We start from the raw sequence: 16,873 nt of genomic DNA, 5'->3' as shown, positions 1-16,873 counted from the left end.
TTAGACATCAATATTGTGAAAGCTACACTTCTGCCTTTGACTGGTCCCTGTTACCTCTTGGTTTGCAGCAACACGTCAGAGTTGCTGTGAGCAAAGCCCCTGTCCGCTCTGTGGACCATAGACTGCTCCAGGGCCTCCGTCAGCAAAGGGCCCTATGAATCCTCCTGCTCTTGAGCACAGAGCTCCTGGAATAGAAGCTGCCACACTTGCTTTTCACCCACAGGATAAATGTTGTTTCCTAACAGAAGGATAAAGCCTGAGCTGTAGGAAACATGGGATCCTGGCCCTGTGGGACACTGGCTGATGCAGAAAGACAAGATCAGCAACTGATGTCTGATTCCATTCCCACTGCAGGGGCCAGTGGAGAACTGGCAGGGAGAGCCCACTCCAAGGAGAAGTCAGCAAGATACTGGGTCATGGTGTGAGGGGCAGATGGATTAGGGAGGCTTCTTAGTGTCACTCCAGAGTCACCCTGAGAAAGAAATCTTTCACCAACAGTAAGGCTGGGGGTTGGGTCTCAGCTCTCTTCTCAAACCTGAACCCCCAGAGTCCATGTGGTTTGCCAAGTCAGGCCAGAGCATCAAGAACTCAGGGATTCTCTACCCAAAGACAAGGAAGTATCTTTTTCCTGAGAACAAGTGGCTTATTCACAAAAGACCCATGAAGCCAACCCAGAAAATGGCCTGTTCCTAAAGGCTTGTCAATGGTCAAACTTGCAGTGGACAATGAAGATGCGATAATGCATCTTCTTATAAAGTCACCACCACTAACTTCTATAAGAGGTGGGCTGATCCTTCTCCCTGAAATGTCTTCCACCTGCTTCTCAACCTAGAAAACTACTCATCCTTCCAGATGCAAATGATATGTCCTCCTGAAAACTTTGCCAATTCTTCCCCATCCCAAACACACACACACACACACACACACACACACACACACACACACACAATAAATCACTGTCTTCTCTGTAATATCTCAACACTTTGTTTATAATTTGGTTAGCCAATCCACAAACACCTTGAAGAAATAAGCCTATACCAAAAATGCTTAATTGTGACACCTCCTCATTTCATTAATTGGATATATATTATATATTTTAATGCTATTATCCAATGATGAACTATAGTAATAAGAGTAATAAAAACATATTTCAGAGCAAGCAATAGTTAATATACATACACATGGCCATTTCTCTTTGATCCTCAAAATTAGCAATTCTCTTTTGCTTTCATGTAAGAATTTTTGGTCCCTTCCACAAGAAACAACCAAGAAAAAAAATGCCAGTGTAATGTAAAGTGACACAGCCTCACAATCTTCTTTCTATTTTACCTGATGAAGATTACTTTCCTGCTTAACCTCAAACAGAAGCTGCCTACACTTGCTAGGAATGTAGATATCAGAGCTAGAGATGACAGTTCCATCAATGGTGAATTCTTATTCAAAGTCAGTTTTCCAGCTTGAAATCCCATCTTATGTCACTGACATTTTGAAGACTGGAGAGAAGAAAAGTGCAGGAGGTTCATCCCAGCTGGTTGGCAGATAATGAGACAGCTAGTTCCTGTAACAAATTGACATTTTGTGGAGATCTATCAATAGACCTTCATTAGACAGTATGGGTTCAGCCTATGCTTAAGTGAATTTTCTCTAGCCTGGTCGTCACAGAATGTGGAACAGGCTCCTCTTGAAACCGAGCAGGACCCTGTGGGGCTCCTGGGTACAAATCCTTTCTGTGTCCCCCATTTCTCATTTGCAGGACATAGGCTTCATTCAGCCTCCTTGACCTTCTCTGAGTTCCAAAGGGCAGATTCAAACAGTTGCTAATCAGGGAAGGGAGGCGGATGCAGAAACAAGGGAGGAGCAGTCAAGAAACAATAGTGCAGCCTTGGGTCAGGGTCCTGGTTCCCCCTCAAGGAATATACATAACAATAACTTTGAATTCTTCTGCAGGAAATAAGACCCCCACCCAGGTGGAGGATGCCAACTTCAGGCTGAGCACAAGGTCCCTGGAAAACCACCCTGTTACCTCTGATTGGTTACCAACCAATCAGAAGAAAGTGACACACCCTGCAACCCTCGCCCCAAATTTTGCCTATGAAAAGTTTTCCCCCAAAACCATCAGGGAGTTCGGAGTGTTTTAGCATGAGCCACCATTCTCCTTTCTTGGCCCTTCAGTAAACATTTCTTTGCTCCAAACTCTGACCTTACAATTTATTTGGCCTCATTGTGCATTGGACACACAACTTTGGTAACACTGTCATGAAAGACATGTCTACAGATAAGGGAATTGGATTATGATTGGGACCCAGGGCATCCATGGGAATGGGCAAAACCCAACTGGGGAGTGTTCCTCTCAGCCAAGGGCTAGCAAACTCTTCTGCCAAGAGCCATATACTAAATATTTTCAGTTTTTCAAGACTTGTGTTCTCTGTAGCAAGTACTCAACTCTGCCATTGTAGCACAACAGCCGCCATAGAAAATACAAAACTGTGTTCCAATAAAACTTTATTTTCACAAGCAGGCAACTAGCCAAAGGTTTTTGACTCCTGCTCTAGGCCAGTATTTCCCAAAGTATTGTATACATACCACCGTGGAACATGGGTATACTGAGTGATTTTAGGTAGCTCTCATAGAAATATTTTAAATTTTACATTATGTTTGTGATTTAAGGTTTACTAGAAACAAATGCATAATTATCAAACTCTCAATTTCAAGGATAGTATTGCTTAGGATAAGGCTAAATTTATTTTTAAGTTTAAAAAACTAGTTGATTAGTGACAAGACCCAGGACCACTTTTCACGGGAGCAGTTCAGACTGGATGTCAAGTGCATGAGCAGGAGCGCCATGGCGTTGCTGGCCTGCGTGCTCTGGCTGAAGGTGGCGGGCGACCAGCGAGCACTCTTCAGTAGGCCCCTAGTACAAGCGGTCAGCGTCCTGGTGGGCTTTGCCACTGAGCCGCAGTTCCTGGGTCATGCAGCAGCTGTGAGCACCGAGGGCAAGGAGGTTCAGACTGCCATCTTGGGCAGTGTCATGAGTGTGGTGTTGGCCTACGTGCTCCTAACCCAATGCCTCAGGGATCTGGCTCAGCACCTTGCTGAGGACTCCAAGATGTGGGACCACAGGGAGAGGCTGAGAAACTCAGGCTGTGCCATGTCTGAAGCCTGCACCCTGCTATCTCAGACCTTAAGGGAGAGGTCCTCACCCAGGACCTTACTACCAGTGAATTCCAATTCTGGGAATTAGCATTCCCCACCTCTCCCCCCATCTCCTTCTTCCACTCCCAGGCTAAAGGAAGATACTTATTCTCTTTCTCTCTCCGTTTATACCAAAGAAATCAAAGGTGAAACTCTCCCCCACCCCCCAACCCATGTTAAGTGCTCGAGAGAAATCTTCCAGAGGGCAGGACAATGCATACCATTTACACACACACTCAGAGGGCCCCCGGGGCCCACCAGCCCATACACAGTAGGGACAGGAGATGGAAGATGTGTCATCTGCTGGTTGTGGTATTACCCCCCACCCCCTACCCCAGCTCCTCTTTCGGAATTCCTCAACTAAATTTTATTATTACTTGGGCAGGAAGGAGGTCATGGGTTCATTTCTTTTTTGGTCTTTATTTTTCCCTAATTAAAAGAAAGGTTACCTCACTTTTCACTCCTTAGACATGGATGTGAGGCAGAAGGTAGATGGGACCCAGGCTGAACAGCTGAAGTTTCTTCCCTGTGGACAGAAATTCCATAACAGCAGGAGTGAGAGAGAAGGCTGGGCCCTGCCCACATAAGAGATAAAAAACCACATATTCCTCACATTCGAAGTCAAGGAGACCTTCCCGACTACATAGAAAGGCTCCTTGGAGATAAAAAAGGGAGGGGGCACCACCCCACAGTAAGTGATGTTAACTACCCCTAGGCCTCTTCGCTAGAATCCATCTTGGCTAAGAGACGCGCACGCACACAGGGGAGGACCCTTAGATATACCAGATATACCAAATACGGACTCAGAACCAGGCAAAGCAAGATGATTGGTCAAAAGAAACCTGGAAGAAATGCCCCGTAAAAGTGATTCAAACTACCAAAAGGGCACGACTCTCTCTCTCTGAGCCGGTCTGTGTATCTATCCACAAGTACTTTTTCCCTCCTAATAAACACTTTACTTGCTTCACTACTTTCCATCTCTATGTGGAAATTCATTTCTACACAGCTGATGGGCCAAGGCCTTGTCACTGGCCACTGGTCCCTGGTGGTCTAGTGGCTAGGATTCAGTGCTCTCACTGCTGTGGCCTGACCTCAATCTCTGGCCGGGAACCAAAACTCTGCTTCAAGCCACTGCAGGCTTAGGCCACCCGAGATCAGATGTAGCTACCTTTTTGTATGTTGTTATTTTTTAAGCAATCATGATGGATTAGGCATATACTCGGTGTGGAAAGAGTATGACTTTGCCATGTGATTTGCAAATAGGGGGAAAAGCTACTGTGAGGGTGTGTTTTATTTTTTAATTTACACTATAGAGTGACTCCATCACCACCACCACCCCCCCAAATGTAAAGTTTTTACCTTGCATGTACTGGAGGATTTATTTCATCTATTAAAATGTTATGCTTCTCAAAAAAAATAGTTAATTAAAAAAATAATACATTAGTAACAGGAGGATATTGAAATTGAAAAAATCTTGGAGGTGATCTATGAATGGCCAAAGCCTTCAAACACTGCTTTAAGCTTCACTTTCATCCTCCCCACTGGGACACTATGATCTCACTTCATCTGTATGATCACTATTATTATTATACTGGGTCCATGGAAGGGCCCCTAAGAGGCCACTTCAGACTTCTGGACTGGATTTCCCCTCTGGGAAATGAATACTACTCACAGATTTGTTCACAGAAGTGAATTATGGTTTGTCTTAAAGTCTTTCAACTATTATATGACCATACCTATGATTTTCTTTGGAATACAATTTTGATGTTTTTAAAGTTAAAGAAAAAGAGACATTCATTCTTTTTTGTAATTTGAAAAGAAAAAATTATTCACTTTATTAAATAAAAGAACCTTTGCTGAAAGGGAAATCAGAGATTATTATGTAAATAACTACTGAGGGATTTGTGGGGGTGGGGTGGGGATACAGGAATAGCTTTCTGTTTATATTTTTAGCTCCTATGAAAATCATGTTTCAGAACATTATATGTCTCAAACTATAGAGAATAAAAATTAAAAGGGCAAAGAATGTAAGATTTTTCTCACTTCTCTTCTGAGAGTGAAGCCTTTTGACACAATTTCCTCACGAGTCCCCTTTGACTTCTGAATAGAGACTTAATTCCCAGATGAGATGAGTCACCTTCTTCCTAGAAGAGAAAATCAGCCAAGCATAGGTATCAATCCCACTGTGTATTCTCATCAGCCTTTATTATGTGTAACAGGAATAAGCAGAACAGAAGTCCAGACTCAGGAACAAGACACAGATGAATTCAAGCCCAGCTTGGCCATTTTTTGTCCTACTTTATAGAATTGTGATAAATATTCAAGATAACTATGTAAAGTCTTTAAAATGGTTTCTGACTAGGCTTGCTAGATTTAGCAAATAAATATAGAGGCCATCTGTATTTTATCTGGCAAGTCTAATCTGGCATGGCATACACTTGCAATACATTTTAGAAATTATCTTTATTGAAAACATGTGACCTTCTGTCTCTTCATGGTGTCAGTTTAGGAAAAATAAGAACATGTCTTGCAGTGGGCATGTAATTAACTTATTTCTTTTCTCAGCAACAGAAACTTTGTTTTAGATATAGAAAGAGGAGGGAAAGGCCAACTCTGTGTTAAACAAAATGGATTTTGGAAAAGAGAAAGTAAACTGAGAGGAAAAAGTCTTATTAGAAAAGTAGCCTCAGGGAAGGAAATATAGCTATATCTCCTGATTGCAATTTCCTTGAAATTTTGCATTGAGTCCACACTTGAATCCAGTTCTTGATAGCCTTCTGTGGCTTATTTAAGATGAGGCAGAGTTATTTTGGTATAAGAGGGATGAGATTAAAGTCTGGGAGGCATATGAAATATTTCATCCATTTTCAGGCTGACACCCATGCTCATCTCTTAGTGAAGCTATGACCACGGACGTCATAAGTGCTTCTAACTATGAGACAGCATGGGTCAGTGAAGTTGGTGTTTTACAGCATGTTTTTCTTTTTCTCAAGATGACTGAGTAAAAATTATTGTTCTCCATCCCAAGGGAGCCTAAAGAACCAGTGATACTCTGAATTGCCTTGCTTTCTAAGATGTTTCTCTTACAGGTTTTCTGAAGATGAATGGCTAAATGTGTGTCTACACTCAGTTGTCAAAACAAGATGGCTTTGAAAAGCAGGGGAGAAAGGCTGCTCTAGAAGCTACTTGGATTGTGATCCTGAAATAGTGAGTTTCTTGTCTTAAACATAACAAAAAATATTCAGAGTGGTTTTTGTGACCATTTTCAGACACAGTATTAAAAAAAAAAAGGAATAAAATAGATCCATGCCTCCTGGAGTATGGATAATAAATATTCTGAAAAGTACACTCAGTAAAATATAACTAGATTCTGCATGAATTACAAAATCAATCTTTTCAAAGTAGTGCTGAGCTTACAAGAAAGTAAGAGATAGGTCATGTTAGGTGGAGGGAGGGTGGGAAAAGAGACAGTAAATTATAATAAAAAAACATGAACGATGAGGAAGTGCAAAACCCAGAGTTTCCTTGAATGCAAACACTAAAACCCGCATTAGAAAAGGGATACTAGACGTAGGGCAAAGTGGGAACCTAAGCTAAATCCTCTGTATGTGGCTTAAATTCCTTTGGAGGAGGTTAAAGTGGTCCCAGACTAGTAGCCGAACTGGCTCCCAGTAGAAACAAACAAATCTTCTTTGGTGGCAGCAACTCCAACTTAGGCTCTTAGTAATCTCATAGAATATGAGCAATTAAATATGATCTCACAAACAAAATTATCAATACACAGGGAAACAAATCACCATGAATAAAAGTTACAGAAAAATACACTGCATTATTAGATGTAGAATATAAAATATGAATGAAATGTTTAAAAGAAAGTTAAAACTAAAAATGAGTTTAAAAAAAAAAAAGCATATCAAAATGACCTAGTGGAATTTAAAATAAGCAAATAGAAGTTTTAGGAATGAAAAATATAATAGATGAAAATGGAAACTCAATGGAGGTGTTAAAGAGAAAATTGCTTACTATAACTGAAGAGATATTAGTGAACTGAACAATAGATGATATTGGAACAATTGGATATTCATATTAAAAAAAAAAGAACCTTGACCCTGATCTCACATATCATACAAAAATTAACTCAAAATGGATAAAACCTAAAGGTGAAACCTAACCTTACAATACTTCTAGAAAAAAATATAAAAGAAACAAATTTGTGACATTGAGTTAGGCAAAGGTTTCTTAAATACAACACCAAAAGATAAGAGATAAAATGACAAATTGGACTTCATCAAAATTTATAGCTTCTGCTCTATCTTTTGAAAGACTCTGTTAAGAGAATGAAAAGATAAGCCATACATTTGGAAAAAATATTTGCAATTTACATTTCTGATGTAAGAATTGTATTCCAAATGCATAAATAATTCTCAAAACACAATAATAAGAACACAAACAACCTTCTCCCCCCAAAATGGACAAAAGACCTGAACATACTTCACCAAAGAAGATATAGATAGTCATTAGAAATCATTAGTCTAAGTTATTAGCCATTAGAAAATAGATAAAAGTACAATGAAATACTACTTTACACACAGTAAAATGGATAAAATAAAAAATATTAGCAATACCAAGTGCGGATGACAATGCAGAGCAAATAGAAGTATCAGACATTGCTTATGGGAATTCAACATGATACAACCATTTTGGGAAACTGTTTAGCAGTCTCTTACAAAGCTAAACATACACTCACCACATGATCTAACAACCCCACTCCTAGGTATTTACCTAAAGAAATGAAAATTTATATTTACACAAAAGCCAAAACATAACTGTTTATACAGCTTTATTTATTACCATCAAAAACAACCCAGATGTCCTTCAGCTGATAACTGAATAAATAAAATGTGGTACATCCATTCAATGGAATAATAGTCAAAAATAAAAAATAAAGAACTAATGAATACACAACAGTGTGGCGGGATTCCAAATGCATTATGCACCATTTATTTAAAAGACTATACTTTCTCCATTGAAATTTTCTTGCACCTTGGTCAAAAATAAATTGGCCCAGCATCCAGACAGAAAGCCATATGGAAACATCAAACTTTACATGATAAACCAGATGGACTTTAGCAGACTTACAGAACATCCCTTTCAAACAACAGCAGAATACACATTTTTCTGAAGTACACATGGAGCATTCTCCAGGATAGGTCATATGTTGGGCCATAAAACAAGCCTTAATAAATTTAAGAGGATTAAAATCATATCAGGCATCTTTTCTGACCACAATGGTATGAAACTAGAAATGAATTACAAGAAGAAAAATGGAAAATTCACAAATATGTGGAGATTAACCAACATGCTACTGAAAAACCAATGAGTTAAAGAAGAAACATTTTTGAGACAAAAGAAAATGGAAATACAACATATCAAAACTGATGGGATGCAGCAAAAGCAATTCTGAAGTGGAAGTTTATGTGATAAATGCCTACATTAAGAAACAAGAAAGATCTCAAATAAACAGCCTAATTTTACACCTCAAGGAACTAGAAAGCAAGAACAAAGTAAGCCCAAGTTAACAGAAGGAAAGAAATAACAAAGATCACAGGGGAAATAAATGAAATAGAGACTAAAAAGATAATAGTAAAGATCAATGAAACTAAGAGCTGTTTTTTTGAAAACAAATAAGACAAACCTCTAGCTGGACTTACTGAGAGAGAGAGAGAAGGAGGAGTCAAATAAAATTACAAGTGAAAAAGGAGACATTACAACTGATACCACACAAATACAAAGGATCATAAGAGACTTCTATGAACAATTATACACTGTCAAATTGGACAACCTAAAGGAAATTGTTAAATTTCTAGTAACACAACCTACCAAGATTGAATCATGAAGAAATAAACAATAGACCAATTACTAGTAAGGAGACTGAATCGAAAACTTCCCAAAACACAAAAATCAGGGACCAGATGGCTTCACTGGTGAATTCTACCAAACATTTAAAGGAGAATTAATACAAATCCTCAAATCTTCCAAAACACTGAAGCAGACAGAACACTTCCAAATTCATTTTATGAGGCCAGCATTATCCTGATACCAAAACCAAACAAGGATACTATCAAAAAAGAAAATTTCAGGCCAGTATCACTGAAGAACATAGATGCAAAAATCCTCAATGAAATATTAGCCCAAAAATTCAACAGTATGTAGAAATAATCATAAACCATGATCAAGTGGTATTTATTCCAGGGGTGCAAGAGTGGTACAACATCTGCAAATCAATCAATGTGACACACCACATTAACAAAATGAAGAATAAAAATTATATAATCATGGCATTAGATGCAGAAAAAGCATTTGACAGAATTCAATGTCTTTTAATTATAAAACCTCTTCACAAACTGCAACTAGAGGGAATTTACCTCAACATAATAAAGACCACATATGACAAAACCACAGATAATATCATACTTAACAGTGAAAAGCTGAAAGCTTTTCCTCTAACATCAGGAAATACAAGAATGTCCACTCTCACAGCTTTTATTCAACATAGTACTGGAAGTTCTAGCCAGAGCTATTAGGCAAGAAAAGCAAATTTTCTGAAAAGAAGAAATAAGAACATTTCTATTTGCAGATGACATATATATATATATATATATATATATATATATGTAAACTCTAAAGACTCCACTAAAAACTGTTAGAACTAATAAATTCAGTAAAGTTGCAGGATACAAAATCTATATACAAAAATTATTTACATTTCTCTACATTAATAACAAACTATCAGAAAGAACAATTAAGAAAATAATCACATTTACAATTACATCAAAAAGAATAAAATACCTGGAATAAATTTAACCAAGAAGGTGAATGTACACTGAAAACTTTAAGACTTTGATGAAAGCAGTTGAAGAAGACACAAATAAATGGGAAGATATTCCATGCTCATGGATTGGAAGAATTAATAGTTAAAATGCCCATACAACCCAAAGCAATCTGCAGATTTAATGCAATCTCTATCAAAATTCCAATGACATCTTTCACAGAAACTGAACAAATAATCCTAAAATTTGTATGGAATCACAAAGACCCTGAATAGCCAAACCAATCTTGAGAAAGAAGAACTAAGCTGGAGGCATCACACTTCCTGATTTCAAATTATATATCAAAGCTATAGTGATCAAAACAATATGGTATTGGCAGCAAAACACACAAAAATCAAAGAAACAGAATAGAAAACCTAGAAATAAATCTATGCATATAGATTAATTTACCACAAAAGAGACAAGAATACACAGTAGGGAGAAGATAGTCTCTTTGATAAATGGTGTTGGGAAAATTGGATAGTCACATGTAAAAGAATGAAACTGGACTCCTGTCTTACACCTTACACAAAAGTCAACTCAAAATGACTAAAGACCTAAGTGTAAGACCTGAAACCAGGAGTAGGGGCAAGATGGCGGAAGAGTAAGACGCGGAGATCACCTTCCTTCCCACAGATACAGTAGAAATACATCTACACGTGGAACTGCTCCTACAGAACACCCACTGAACGCTGGCAGAAGAGGTCAGACCTCCCAAAAGGCAAGAAAATCCCCACGTACTTGGGTAGGGTAAAAGAAAAAAGAAATAACAGAGACAAAAGAATAGGGACGGGACCTGCGCCAGTGGGAGGGAGCCGTGAAGGAGGAAAGGTTTCCAGGCACTAGGAAGCCCCTTTGCGGGCAGAGACTGCGGGTGGCAGAGGGGGGAAGCTTTGGAGCCGCGGAGGAGAGCGCAGCCACAGGGGTGCGGAGGGCAAAGCGGAGAGATTCCCGCACGGAGGCTCGGCGCCAACCAGCACTCACCAGCTCGAGAGGCTTGTCTGCTCACCCACCAGGGCGGGCGGGGGCTGGGAGCTGAGGCTTGGGCTTTGGTGCTAGCCGGAAGGGAGTCTGGGAAAAAGTCTGCAGCTGCCGAAGAGGCAAGAGACTTTTTCTTGCCTCTTTGTTTCGCGGCGCGCAAGGAGAAGGGATTCAGAGCACTGCCTAAACGAAATCCAGAGACGGGTACGAGCCGCGGCTATCAGCGCGGATCCCACAGCAACAGGGGAGCAGAGGGAAAAACAGAGAGATTCCTGCACAAAGGCTCAGCGCTGAGCAGCGCTCACCAGCCCGAGAGGCTTGTCTGCTCACCCGCTGGGGCAGGTGGGGCTGGGAGCTGAGGCGCGGGCTTCGGTCGGATCGCAGGGAGAGGACTGGGGTTGGCGGTGTGAACACAGCCTGAAGGGGTTGGCGTGCCGCGGCGAGCCGGGAGGGAGCCGGAGAGGAGGTCTGCAGCCGCTGAAGAGGCAAGAGACTTTTTCTTGTCTCTTTGTTTCGCAGCGCGCAAGGAGAGGGGATTCAGAGCACCGCCTAGATGAACTCCAGAGGCGGGCGCAAGCCACGGCTAACAGCATGGACCCCAGAGACGGGCACGAGCCGCGGCCATCAGCGCGGACCCCAGAGACTGGTAGGAAACGCTAAGGCTGCTGCTGCCGCCACCAAGAAGCCTGTGTGCGAGCACAGGTCACTCTCCACACTGCCCCTCCCGGGAGCCGGTGCAGCTCGCCACTGCCAGGCTCCCGTGATCCGGGGACAACTTCCCCGGGAGAACACACGGCGCGCCTCAGGCTGCTGCAACGTCACGACGCCTCTGACGCCGCAGGCTCGCCCCGCCTCCTCCGTACCGCTCCCTCCCCCGGCCTGAGTGAGCCAGAGCCCCCGAAGCAGCTGCTCCTTTAACCCCGTTCTGTCTGGGCAGGGAACAGATGCCCTCAGGCGACGTACATGCAGAGGCGGGTCCAAATCCAAAGCTGAACACTGGGAGCTGTACGAACAAAGAAGAGAAAGGGAAATCTCTCCCAGCAGCCTCAGAAGCAGCGGATTAAAGCTCCACAAACAACTTGATGTGCCTGCATCTGTTGAATACCTGAATAGACAACGAATCATCCCAAATTCAAAAGGTGGACTTCAGGAGCAGGATATATTATTTTCCCCTTTTCCTTTTTTTGTGAGTGTATATGTGTATGCTTCTGGGTGAGATTTTGTCTGTATAGCTTTGCTTTCACCATCAGTCCTAGGGTTAGGTCCGTCCATTTTTTTTTTTTTACTTAAAAAATTTTTTTTTTCCTAATATATGTTTTCTTAATAATTTTTTCCGTATTTTCTATTTTTAGTAATTAAAAAAATTTTTTTAAAGTTTTTTTCATATTTTTTATTTTAAAAAATTAAAATTATTTTTTCTTAATAAATTTTTTTCTTAAAAATTTTTTTCTTATTTTTTACTATAAAAAATTAATAAATCTCTTTTTAAAAATTAAAAAAAAAATTTTCTGAATACATTTACTCTTAATAATTTTTTTTCTTATTTTTTATTATAATAGCTTTATTTTATTTTATTTTATCCTCTTTTTTTCTTTCTATTTTTTTCTCCCTTATATTCTGAGCTGTGTGGATGAAAGGCTCTTGGTGCTCCAGCTAGGCATCAGGGCTGTGCCTCTGAGGTGGGAGAGCCAACTTCAGGACACTGGTCCACAAGAGACCTACCAGCTCCACGTACTACCAAACGGCAAAAATCTCTCAGAGATCTCCATCTCAACATCAAGACCCAGTTTCACTCAACGACCAGCAAGCTACAGGGCTGGACACCCTATGCCAAACAACTAGCAAGACAGGAACACAGCCCCATCCATTAGCAGGGAGGCTGCCAAAAATCATAAGGCCACAGACACACCAAAACACACCACCAGACGTGGACGTGCCCACCAGAAAAACAAGATTCAACCTCATCCACCAGAACACAGGCAATAGTCCCCTCCACCAGGAAGCCTACACAACCCACTGAACCAACCTTACCCACTGGGGACAGATACCAAAAACAACGGGAACTACGAACTTGCAGCCTGTGAAAAGGAGACCCCAAACACAGTAAGATAAGCAAAATGAGACGACAGAAAAACACACAGCAGATGAAGGAGCAGGGTCAAAACACACCAGACCTAACAAATGAAGAGGAAATAGGTAGTCTACCTGAAAAAGAATTCAGAATAATGATAGTAAGGATGATCCAAAATCTTGGAAATAGAATAGACAAAATGCAAGAAACATTTAACAAGGACATAGAACGACTAAAGAGGAACCAAGCAACGATGAAAAACACAATAAATGAAATTTAAAATACTCTAGATGGGATCAATAGCAGAATAACTGAGGCAGAAGAAAGGATAAGTGACCTGGAAGATAAAATGGTGGAAATAACTACTGCAGAGCAGGATAAAGAAAAAAGAATGAAAAGAACTGAGGACAGTCTCAGAGACCTCTGGGGCAATATTAAACGCACCAACATTCGAATTATAGGGGTCCCAGAAGAAGAAGAGAAAAAGAAAGGGACTGAGAAAATATTTGAAGAGATTATAGTTGAAAACTTCCCTAATATGGGAAAGGAAATAGTTAATCAAGTCCAGGAAGCACAGAGAGTCCCATACAGGATAAACCCAAGGAGAAACACGCCAAGACACATATTAATCAAACTGTCAAAAATTAAATATAAAGAAAACATATGAAAAGCAGCAAGGGAAAAACAACAAATAACACACAAGGGAATCCCCATAAGGTTAACATCTGATCTTTCAGCAGAAACTCTGCAAGCCAGAAGGGAGTGGCAGGATATACTTAAAGTGATGAAGGAGAAAAACCTACAACCAAGATTACTCTACCCAGCAAGGATCTCATTCAGATGTGATGGAGAAATTAAAACCTTTACAGACAAGCAAAAGCTGAGAGAGTTCAGCACCACCAAACCAGCTTTACAACAAATGCTAAAGGAACTTCTCTAGGCAAGAAACACAAGAGAAGGAAAACACGTACAATAACAAACCCAAAACATTTAAGAAAATGGGAATAGGAACATACATATCAATAATTACCTTGAATGTAAATGGATTAAATGCTCCCACCAAAAGACACAGACTGGCTGAATGGATACAAAAACAAGACCCGTATATATGCTGTCTACAAGAGACCCACTTCAGACCTAGAGACACATACAGACTGAAAGTGAGGGGATGGAAAAAGATATTCCATGCAAATGGAAATCAAAAGAAAGCTGGAGTAGCAATTCTCATATCAGACAAAATAGACTTTAAAATAAAGAATATTATAAGAGACAAAGAAGGACACTATATAATGATCAAGGGATCGATCCAAGAGGAAGGTATAACAATTGTAAATATTTATGCACCCAACATAGGAGCACCTCAATACATAAGGCAAACACTAACAGCCATAAAAGGGGAAATTGACAGCAACACAATCATAGTAGGGGACTTTAACACCCCACTTTCACCAATGGACAGATCATCCAAAATGAAAATAAATAAGGAAACACAAGCTTTAAATGATACATTAAACAAGATGGACTTAATTGATATTTATAGGACATTCCACCCAAAAACAACAGAATACACATTTTTCTCAAGTGCGCATGGAACATTCTCCAGGATAGATCATATCTTGGGTCACAAATCAAGCCTTGGTAAATTTAAGAAAATTGAAATCATATCAAGTATCTTTTCCGACCACAACGCTATGAGACTAGATATCAATTACAGGAAAAGATGTGTAAAAAATACAAACACATGGAGGCTACACAATACACTACTTAATAACGAAGTGATCACTGAAGAAATCAAAGGGGAAATCAAAAAATACCTAGAAACAAATGACAATGGAGATACAACGACCCAAAACCTATGGGACGCAGCAAAAGCAGTGCTAAGAGGGAAGTTTATAGCAATACAAGCCTACCTCAAGAAACAGGAAACATCTCGAATAAACAACCTAACCTTGCACCTAAAGCAATTAGAGAAAGAAGAACAAAAAAACCCCAAAGCTAGCAGAAGGAAAGAAATCATAAAGATCAGGTCAGAAATAAATGAAAAAGAAATGAAGGAAACAATAGCAAAAATCAATAAAACTAAAAGCTGGTTCTTTGAGAAGATAAACAAAATTGATAAACCATTAGCCAGACTCATCAAGAGAAAAAGGGAGAAGACTCAAATCAATAGAATTAGAAATGAAAAAGGAGAAGTAACCACTGACACTGCAGAAATACAAAAGATCATGAGAGATTACTACAAGCAACTCTACGCCAATAAAATGGACAACCTGGAAGAAATGGACAGATTCTTAGAAATGCGCAAACTGCCGAGACTGAACCAGGAAGAAATAGAAAATATGAACAGACCAATCACAAGCACTGAAATTGAAACTGTGATTAAAAATCTTCCAACAAACAAAAGTCCAGGACCAGATGGCTTCACAGGTGAATTCTATCAAACATTTAGAGAAGAGCTAACACCTATCCTTCTCAAACTCTTGCAAAATATTGCAGAGGGAGGAACACTCCCAGACTCATTCTACGAGGCCACCATCACCCTAATACCAAAACCAGACAAAGATGTCACAAAGAAAGAAAACTACAGGCCAATATCACTGATGAACATAGATGCAAAAATCCTCAACAAAATACTAGCAAACAGAATCCAACAGCACATTAAAAGGATCATACACCATGTTCAAGTGGGGTTTATCCCAGGAATGCAAGGATTCTTCAATATACGTAAATCAATCAATGTGATACACCATATTAACAAATTGAAGGAGAAAAACCATATGATCATCTCAATAGATGCAGAGAAAGCTTTTGACAAAATTCAACACCCATTTATGATAAAAGCCCTGCAGAAAGTAGGCATAGAGGGAACTTTCCTCAACATAATAAAGGCCATATATGACAAACCCACAGCCAACATTGTCCTCAATGGTGAAAAACTGAAACCATTTCCACTAAGATCAGGTACAAGACAAGGTTGCCCACTCTCACCACTATTATTCAACATAGTTTTGGAAGTGTTAGCCACAGCAATCAGAGAACAAAAAGAAATAAAAGGAATCCAAATCAGAAAAGAAGAAGTAAAGCTGTCACTGTTTGCAGATGACATGATACTATACATAGAGAATCCTAAAGATGCTACCAGAAAACTCCTAGAGCTAATCAATGAATTTGGTAAAGTAGCAGGATACAAAATTAATGCACAGAAATCTCTTGCATTTCTATACACTAATGATGAAAAATCTGAAAGTGAAATTAAGAAAACACTCCCGTTTTCCATTGCAATAAAAAGAATACAATATCTAGGAATAAACCTACCTAAGGAGACAAAAGACCGGTATGCAGAAAATTATAAGACACTGATGAAAGAAATTAAAGATGATACAAATAGATGGAAAGATATACCATGTTCCTGGATTGGAAGAATCAACATTGTGAAAATGACTCTACTACCCAAAGCAATCTACAGATTGAATGCAATCCCTATCAAACTACCACTGGCATTTTTCACAGAACTAGAACAAAAAATTTCACAATTTGTATGGAAACACAAAAGACCCCGAATAGCCAAAGCAATCTTGAGAACGAAAAATGGAGCTGGGGGAATCAGGCTCCCTGACTTCAGACTATATTACAAAGCTACAATAATCAAGACAGTTTGGTACTGGCACAAAAACAGAAATATTGATCAATGGAACAGGATAGAAAGTCCAGAGATAAACCCACGCACATATGGTCACCTTATCTTTGATAAAGGAGGCAA

This window comes from Balaenoptera borealis (genome assembly GCF_965194805.1).
Source record: "Balaenoptera borealis genome assembly, chromosome: 5".
Classification (NCBI taxonomy): Eukaryota; Metazoa; Chordata; class Mammalia; order Artiodactyla; family Balaenopteridae; genus Balaenoptera; species Balaenoptera borealis.
This window is presented reverse-complemented; position numbering follows the sequence as displayed.